Source organism: Lathyrus oleraceus, chromosome 3, assembly GCF_024323335.1.
Source record: "Lathyrus oleraceus cultivar Zhongwan6 chromosome 3, CAAS_Psat_ZW6_1.0, whole genome shotgun sequence".
Taxonomy (NCBI): Eukaryota; Viridiplantae; Streptophyta; class Magnoliopsida; order Fabales; family Fabaceae; genus Lathyrus; species Lathyrus oleraceus.
In genome coordinates this window covers 383,133,628-383,143,574 of record NC_066581.1, presented here as the reverse complement: position 1 = coordinate 383,143,574, position 9,947 = coordinate 383,133,628, and the positions used below count along the sequence as shown (strand labels likewise).

The 9,947-nt window shown below is 38.0% G+C and overlaps 1 long non-coding RNA gene across 2 annotated transcripts; it reads right to left on the bottom strand.

Annotated features, from left to right (window-relative positions):
- Positions 1-5,334: 5,334 nt before the first annotated feature.
- Positions 5,335-7,844, bottom strand: LOC127127837 (uncharacterized). 2 transcript variants are annotated; one of them, XR_007805479.1, is made up of 4 exons: positions 7,272-7,844; positions 6,189-6,365; positions 5,801-6,078; positions 5,335-5,668 (listed from the first exon to the last, which is right to left on the bottom strand). It is a non-coding gene; the product is annotated as an uncharacterized LOC127127837 (long non-coding RNA). The 2 variants fall into 2 exon arrangements; XR_007805478.1 differs by having other exon boundaries at positions 5,796-6,078; positions 7,272-7,842.
- Between the last annotated feature and the right edge of the window lie 2,103 nt (positions 7,845-9,947).

The window sequence follows — 9,947 nt, the reverse complement described above, 5'->3', positions numbered from 1 at the left end:
ATGGCCTTTGTAACGTGACACCCATGCCATTTCTAGCCATAATCCTTTCGACAATAGTTGTCAAATTATTTTCCACCACCAAGTCTTCTTGTCGGTGTTGATCGACGATTTGATCAGCATCCTGTTGTCGGTTGACCATTACCACCTGGTTACGTCCCACAACTCCTGATTCGACGCCTTGATGTTGGAGGGGTCTAATGATTTGTCCTTCGTGGACTGTTTCCTCCTCTGCTGCCCATATTTCTATTTGCACAGGAGCAATCGGTCTAATCGTTGGCGTTATCTGTCGAGCCGGTGCCCCTAGAAAATTGCATAAACGCGTCAATTGGTTCGCCACCTGTCTGTTTGTTTCAGCAGATTCTTGTATTAGTGGATTGAAGACGGCGCCCATCTGGTTGGTCAACATGTTAACCAATTCATGGTTACTATCGTCCATTTGTTGTCTCAACACCGCTACTGAAGTGTTCGACAGCGGCATGGTTCTGTTCTGAGTAGTGTTCCTTATGTTTCCCCCTTGCGTTGATCCTTGCAAGGGAGGGTTTGTTTCTGAAAACAGTGTTGCACTGGATGTCGACTGATATCCGGGCATTAAGGAATACGGCATTCCATAAAGAGGATCTGTGGTGCCAAAGCGAGGCACATAAGGTTTGAACGTCGTTATCGTTGATCATGAACCCCCCAGTGGAGGCTGAGGAATTGATGTTCCAACCGCACCCGTAGTCGACATGGTTAGGGTTGCATTTGTCATCGGTGAAAAAGTGATAACCTGTGAGACTATTGTTTCCGTATTGGATAAAGTCCCTCGCGGAACTTCATCAGTGTTAGTTTCGGACATCTTCACACTACTTTGTGGCTTATTATATAACTTGCCACTTCTAAGTTTCATGCAATTTCACAACTGCTCTAGCACCGTCCCACTGGGCGTGCCATTTTGTTTACTGTGGAAATTGGTAAACAACCGCTGGTCCTCCCTGGTCTTAAAATGAAGGGTTACTTGCAGGATCGACCAGTTGATCCTAGGACATGTGCTAGTGCAAGTGAGACTTGTTCAAGCTTCGACGAAATGACTTTGTGAGGAACGGCTCCCAACAAAGTGTCGAACAAGTGTAGGGTTTTTCCACACGAACGTTTTTGGACAATGTTATCTCCTATAGGTGACTCGTGACCGACAGCGCTATAACATTCAAAAGATGTATACTACGAACACGCTTTTGGTAAACTCTATGATCGTGATAGAGCCAGTGTCGACAGCGTAAACGACAACGTAAAATGATAAATCAAAAGCAAAAGAAATTAAGATAAAATGTTCAACGGGAACAATTGAAATGTAGGGAAGTTGCATTGAAATAAATGTGGTGATTCACGTACATAACACTCTTAGAGAAACTCTTGCTTCCTCGCGCTGGGAATAGGAAGTTTTCTTACAAGTGATTTCGTAGTACAAAGTGAACACCTTTAGCCCCTTGTGGGATACTCCTATTTATACTAAACTAGAGGAACTACTCCTAACCTAACTTCCTAGAAGCTAGCAGATGTTATGACCCACGATTTGCATAACCACTGCACCCATGTCTTGCTAACTGCTCCACATTGTGGCGCTCTTATTTCCTTTGGAACTGCTATTTTATTTTAAATCTCAAAATTCTCCCGCCCAGACGTTAGGGCAAAGCTATCTTCTGTACTTTTGATTAGAATTCTTTTAAGTCCCAAATCTCTCGCTGGTCGACATAATGGCCTGTCGACGGAGCCAACTTTCCCTGTCGGCCTCGTCCTTTGGTTTTCTTTTCTTTCTTGCTTGCGTTCAACATCTTTTACCTTTTGGTGGGGTATGATCCCTACATTCATAGGACTCTTTCATTACATGTGCTTTCAACCTGCCTTAGGAATATTTCGTGGTAACAGTTACCTGACATCCTGTATTATGTTGTATGAATTGAATCAATACACCTTTTCTTTAAATTTGATGCCTCATCAGTCTGTAAAACCTCTTTTATGTCTTTGATTGTTACAACATTGTTTTCTTAATTAGAATAATGATGACAGTCTGTCATTGCATAAATTTGTTCGAAGAAACGGTTCAAAACAAGTTAAAGAGGAGCAAAAATGAATAAGGAAGACGAATGAATGAGGAAAAAATAGCTAAGTGTGAAGAAATAGGGACTTGGTGAAAATCAGGTGAAAAGGGAGAAAAAGTGTGCAGCTACTGGAATAATCACGCGCAACATCGTGCAGCATTGCGCGCATGATAGAGATGTGTCAGTTGCATCGAGCGTGTGATGATCCCTTTTTCTGGGCTTTGCTGACGCGTTCTGTCCATTCTGGAGGCTTTTTAAAGGAGATTTTGACACTTTTTCAAGGGTTACAAAATTTGGCACAACAAGTATGAGTTTTACATCACCACAAGTGATTTTTTTAGAGCATTTGAGACCATTTGAGGTCAATCCTTCAAGGGATCCCATATGAAATTATTCTTAATTTTTTTTGGTATTGTATTTTGAATTATGAGTAGCTAAATCTTCCTAGGTTAGGTTGTGTTTGATGAATTTGTTTTGATATTGTTGGGACATATGTTTGATTTGATATTGCATGAGTATTTTCACATATAATTCTATTCAATTGCTTTTTGTTCGTAATGCTTTTTATGTAAGGTACTCTTTTAATCTAATTTTGGGCACATAGGGAATACTGACCATTAGTCTATATGTTGGACCTAGGGCAATTGTTGTGCTTACGCTAGTTGAATATAGATAGGAGACCCCGAGTAGTGGCTAGTGAATTAATGCTCTGTTACATTGCCTAATCCTACTTACGCTGGTGGACTAGGGATAGAAAACTCTGAGTAGTGATTAGTGAGCTATATTGCAAGGGATTGGCTATAAAGGCTTTGTTAATTTAACGTGTGATTGTAGTGTCAATATCATTCATGTAATGCATCGAAAATCAACAATAGAGAAATATGGGATTTTATACACAAACTGACCGCTTTCGTAATTTTGTCTAAACATTTTATTTTATTTTCTCATTTCAAACTCGAAACCCCACCCCCTAATTTACTATTCCCTACGCATTGCAGTAGTTTGTTTTATTAAATATAAGTCTATGTGGATTCAATCTTATTTATTACTGCGACATTATCGGTACACTTGCCGAAAAGTCACTAAGTTTTTGACGTCGTTGTGTTGGTGTAAGCCCTAGAGGCCAATACTTTTGGTACTTGTATCGAATTATTTATTAATAATAAAAAGCGTTTTCTTTATTATGTTTATTTAATAAAGTCCCTAGAATAGCTAGTCCGTTTAATGTATCAACTATCCGTAGTCGAGCTTTATTGTGAAGTGGGATAACATTAAAGCATTAAGACTATTACATATATAGACTGATGATCACATCTCATGGATCATGGATAAGGAGTTACCAAGTCTTAAACATAGGTATGAATATTAAGAGTAATATTTATACTGGATTGATCCGCTATGAGAATACTATATAGAATGTTATGCAAAGTGTCATAAGTTATTCTCATGGTGATAATGGTGTACACCACCCTTCGACCTGAAACCACTATGGACCCTAGATGTAGAGACGAGTGCCTTATTGCTGATCAAATATTGTCCGCAACTGGATGACCATAAAAATAGTTGATGCGTACTCCACGAAGCATGCTTAGGGACATGAGTGACCTAGGTGGAATTTGTCCATCTTGCGTAACAGGATAAATGTCTACGGGCCCAATATTGAACTGGACAAGGATGACACGGCCTATGCCTTGTGTTCAATATAGACATAAGGGCAAAAAGATAAATTGTACACATAAGTATTATCACAAAAGGATTTGTCAGATCACATGATATTTTCGTATCTTGGGTAGCAGTGATGTGTTGCTAGATATCGCTCACTATTTATTATGTTAAATACGTGATTTAATATAATTGTCAATGCCGCGAAAATCTACAAGGTCACACACAACAGGATGGATTGATGAGAGATAGAGTAACTATGGAACACCGTAAGGTACGGCGCACTTAAGTAAATTGTAGAACATCGTAAGGTACGGTGTACTTAAGTAGAATACGAAATATGGTAAGGTACCACGCGTTTAAGTGATTTTGGCATATTATAAGATATGGGCCACATACACTTAAGTGGACTTTTTAGCTTGCAGCCTACACAAGTGGTTCTATAAATAGAACCCTTGTGCAGAAGCATTAGTGCAGTTGTAATTTCGTTTCTCTCTCTCTCTCTCACTCAAAGCCTTCATTCGTAGCAGCTGTCATACCCCAAAATTCACTCTACCTTTCACAAGTTCATCTAGGTCGCTAACACCAAGCATTTACATTCATCTCATCCACATATCCATTACATCATGACACACTCCACTTGAATTTTGAAAGAAATATAAAATCATGGGTTCAGGGATGTTCACCAGGGAACATAGTGGAAATCCTAATTCAGGGGGAGTTTGCATCTGATTCGTTGGGTTCATTATAAATAACTCAGTTGTTTGCTTAAGATTCATGGTTCTGGTTCATTGGTTAGAATTCGTTCAAGGTGTTACAATTTGTTGCTCGATTAAGTATCATTTAGTTGGTTAAGACCTTGGTTTGTTTTTGGTTCCTTGGATAATCGGTTCAATGTAGTCCCAGTTCATCTGAGCGTTACATTGTCATCATGGTTCGTTTTTGTTTTCCACCCAAAAATACACATTTTAGCCTAAGTTGACTTTTGGTAAACTTTTGACTTTTTGGTCAACCAGTTGACCAAAGTCAACCATCTAACCAAAATCCATTTTTAACTATTTTCATATTTTTTAACCAACTTCGTATACATATCCAATTCAATGGAATCTCAATACACATTCATATCCAATTCCATCTCCATTTTGTTAATGGGACAAACCCGTTTTAAGCCCATTTCAACAATTATCCATTTTTTAACCCATGACCCATATCCACATTCTAAAACCAAATATCCATTAACCCTTGTCCATTTTAAATCCAATTTTTGTTCATTAACCATTTAAGCCCAAAACCAAATTCATGCTTTAAAACCATGTTCATTAAGCCGTTTAGTTCTATTCCAATTTCTATGTTACATGTTTTTAACCAATTAACCAAATCCAATTTCATAACCAATTAACCAATTCACAATTTCGAACCAAAACCATTTTATTCATTTAAGTCATTCGAGCATCATAAATCGGTCCCGAACCATATCCATTTTTCAGTTCATGTCATTTCCAACATTCATTTCCGTCATTGAACTATTTGCCCAGGCTATTCAATGTCCATACAATCTTCAATTCCAAAAATCACTATCAAAATCCCATAACCAAAGTTCAAACAACAAACAATCTCATTTCAATTTGATTTTTCAATCCATTCACGATCACGACATTGTGAAATTACAATACATATACCATTTGATTCAATAATCATGTTCAATACTTTCAATTTCCATAATACATCAATTTCGTGATAATCTCAATTTCCAAATTAAATTTCACCATTCAACACCAATTACAAAATTTCACATACATCTTCAAGGTCCAAAACACGAGCAATCAAAATCAAAGTGTTCCACTATGGCAGCCAATGTGTTTCAAGGTTCCATAGCCGATGCACTTCATTGAACTCAATTAACCACGGCAACCAATAAAGAGTTTCATAACCTGTAGAGACAACAACTCAGTCCAAAGTCCAAACCAAAAATCATATATGGCCATTACTAGAATATGTAATTTTCAAGCAATTCCAAGCCTACTATTCAACTACTTAAGGAAGGGAATGAAGTTCGACCTTACCGTAAGCCGCCTGCATCATGTATAAGTGGGACATCTAGCACATACTAGATTGCAATACGGAACAAATTCGGAATGTTACGGACATGTGATCTAATCACGGGGGGTCTGAATGTCGCACTGGTGAAGGAGAAAAGGTGTTATGCATGACCGGTGTGAAACGTTCCCCACCTACCTGCGGACATATGATATGCTTCAGGCAAATGAACTCTTGTCACGGTTCATTTCGGAACAATGCAACCATCAAACCGTAGCAACAACAATCAAAACTGAGGGAAACTCTGCAGGAAATAAAAAAAGGGAGATTATGATAGGAGAAAACAGACCATGGAAGTGGGAAAGGAAAAGAGTAACAGAACTCCAAAGAAAATGGGAATATTACGAACAAAACCTGAAAATAACCTTCCAAAATTCCCAACTGAATTTTGCTAACAAACCTTCAACTTCATAAGAACCTCTCCAATACAAAACCTGCATAAAAAACGCTCATAACGGCCAACCGCCATAACGAGAACTGCTCCAACAGGAACCAAACTGAACCACCCTCTTCTGATTTGTTTTCCTCAACCTGCAAAACAGAATAACAAGTTCAATCTCCAATGGATATAAGAGGGGCTTCAACCGATATCCAAGGGACTACGAACAACTCCATCACCCTCTTCTTCTCCCTCTCCACTCTTCAACCATTAGTGATAACCTTCTAACCGCTTATTAACCAACTACAACCCCTAACCAACTAACTCCAAACGGTAACCAATTTTTCTAACTGCTTTTGAACTCTAACAGGATTTCTAACCAACCCCCAACTGTCAACAACCCTCTAACAAAACTTCTAACAGAAATCCACATTAAGCCTAACCGATTCATAACCATCCCTAACCAATTCTTAACGACTTTTAACCGAAAGTCCACAACAGAATGAGAAGAGAAAGAAATTCAGAAATCTATAAAAGCTTACCTTCACTCTCTCATAGGGGGGTTCAATTTTCATACCACCTTTCATCACATTTCTTCTCACACAAAAAACCCTCCATCCTTATCCCCTCAAACCATCTTCCACCTTCATCCTTCTATAGAACGAACTCCTTCCAACCATCTCTCTAACCTTACTCTCCTATAAGAACCATCTTCCATCTTCAATTCAAGCTCCATCATCTTTCCCATAATTCAAGAATTCACAAATTCTTCAACCTCTCTCACTTTCTCAACCATGAGCCATCTTCCTCACCATTCGTCTCCACCATCACACCTAACTGAGTCCTCCATCATAACCAACAACCCCAGCCTCCATAGCTTCTCCTCACCCTGCTAACAACCCTACCGGCAAGATTCCTTCGACCTATCATCCCAACATTCGCCGAAACAAACCCCATAAGACAACAGCAACACCACAGAAAAAGAAAACTCAAAAGCAGAAGAAGAAGAAGAAGAAGAACTCATAGCTGAAGGATATCAATAAGGTAAGAAAACTCACATGTCCGCTTTTTCGCCGGAGGAAGCAGTTTCGCGATCGGCATCACTCTTTATATCAGAACAACCGTAATGATCCTCAACACGCAGCAGTAATATGCAAACGAATCGTGACAACCTCGCGACGGATCGTCAACGATCGACTTTTCATCGACGTCGCACACAATAATTCTTGAACCTTCATCAAGATTCACCATCAGCGACACGAACGCGACACCTCGATCTTCATCACGAATCCTCATCCTTCATCCTTCGATGCAACGCACATGAACACATATCTTCGTTCTTCATCACAATCAGCAACGCACGGGCGCGGAGCTTCATTTTCATCTCGATCAACACACGGAAAAACTAATCGACTACGAGTAGCAGCGCGCGGTTGTTACACGGAGGGATTCGAGGTTGCGACGCCGACAGTGAGAGTTTTCCATTTTCCAGGTAAGCCTTTCTTTCGTTTTCTTTGTCGTTATGAACTTGTGAAGAGTGTTAGGAATATTGCTGAGATTAAGAGTTAGTGTAGAGATCCAATTTTGAGAAGTTGGGCTTTGCTGCCCTAGACTTTCATGGAAACAAGCCGCTTCCTTGTCCACACCCTCCATCAATCTCACATACCCCTAGGGCCCATTACTGGTTGATTAAAACTTTGCTAATCCATTATTTGGGTTAATCTCTTTCTCTAATTTATGTTAGTCCTGATTGTTCTTGATTAATCATGCTGCTAATTTTTTGATCTTGCTAAAATTAGGGTTTTTAGATTTTCATAATTAGGAATTAACATAATTTTAGGGAGTAATTAGATTAAGTCCTAATTAGGATTAATTAGGTTTGGTTAGAAATTAGTTTAATTTTGACCTTAGTGTTTCAGAATTTAATTTAGGATTAATTAGATAATCACCTTTAATATTGTTGATTTTAGGATGTTTATCTTGATTTAGATGTTGATATTTGTTTCGAATTATAGAATTCCATTTGATCTTGACTTTTGATAATTGTTTGATCATGTTGGAATATAGTTTAGAACATTATTTTGGGTCATTGTTAATGATTTTGTTTAGAATTTAATTGTTGATTGTCATAATTGATAATATGATCCATTTAATTGCCCATTTTTTCATGTTAGGAATTTAAGTAGATTTAGGCTTTAACATGATTAGGATTTGTTTGTGTGTTAACCCATTTGTTAACCTTGAGAAAACTCCCTAAAAAATACTCGATTAGCCATATTAATTCTTGATTAGAGTTTCTCCATAATTCTTGACTTTTAATTCATGCTTAGGATTAATCATTTTAATTCCCTTTTAATTCCATATGCCATGTTCATGTATTGTGTGACCTTTAGTTTATTTTAATTGTTCAATTTCTTTGATTGTGGTTATTCGATCCAAATTGAAAATAATATTTCAATTGGATACGATGTGTTAGCATATCTGTTATGTCATTTCATCATATCATTTCTCATTCACTTGAATTAGCATTTTAATTCCATTTTGTTAATGCATACTAACCATAGTTGTTTTTTTGTGGTGGCATGTGAATGAGAGATCCAAACCATCCTCCAAGTTATTCCTTTTATTTTTATAATTTGTAAAGTGTAGTTTTCTTCTCATGTCTTGGTGTTGTATTGTGTGGGTTCCCCCCATTGTGGGTTAAATGTTCCCCCTCCCCTTAATCATGTAATAGCTTAGATTTATTGTTTTCTAGCTAGTTTACTATGCATGTTAGTAATCAAAGATAAAACACAAAATGATAAACAAAGCATTTTTCAAAAGAAACAAAAGAAACTTGATCCAACGTCAAGTTGTTTTTTGGAATAAAACTCACACCATTGCAATGTAAATGCTTGATCCAACGTCAAGCATTCTCCATCCACTCCAAGGTCCCTTCATTCTATTATCTCTTATCCATTCTCTTCTCAATCTCATTCTATCTTACCTCCATTCCTCACTCACTATTTTCATAATAAATTCAAACACTTGATTCAACGTCAAGTTCCTTTTTCAAAACATTTTCATAACAAATTGGAATGCAAATGGGGTGTACGTGTTTGTACATAACATTCAAGTAATTGGGTTGTCGGTCGTACCTAGCCTGAGGACCCGACACTTGACTTTCCCCCTAAAACATCTAATGATTCAAACAAGTTAGATCTAGGCGCTATGACGAAGAAAAAGAATAGTTAGAACTTCATTGTTCTCTCGATTCCCAAGTACTTTGATTGTTGACTGTACTTAGTAAAGGGTTAGAGACTTGTCTCCCTCTAAGTTCCAACGATTAAGCTTGCCAAACTCCTTTCGTAATAAAATCTGTTTTTTGGATGAAAAAGAGTGGTTAGGACCATGTTGTCCTCTCAACTCCCGAGTTATTGGACCGTTGACTGTATCTAGCCAAGGGTTTAATGCTTGTCTCCATGCATAAAATCAACCCTAACAAATCAAATCATCTTTTGCCTTAGCGCACACTTCAAAACCTTTCAATAAGGACGTGTTACTTCCGTTCTACCGTGAACGAAGCTTAAGCTTCCATGTGTGAGCAAGTAATGTTTAACTGCTAGAGTGCGAACCAAACGTATCCACTTTACCGCAAACAAGAAAATACTTTCTGCTCCCATGACAGAGTGTACAAGCCAGCGAACAGTAGCGCGTGAATGTCAATACTGTTCAGTAAAAACAACCAAACAAAT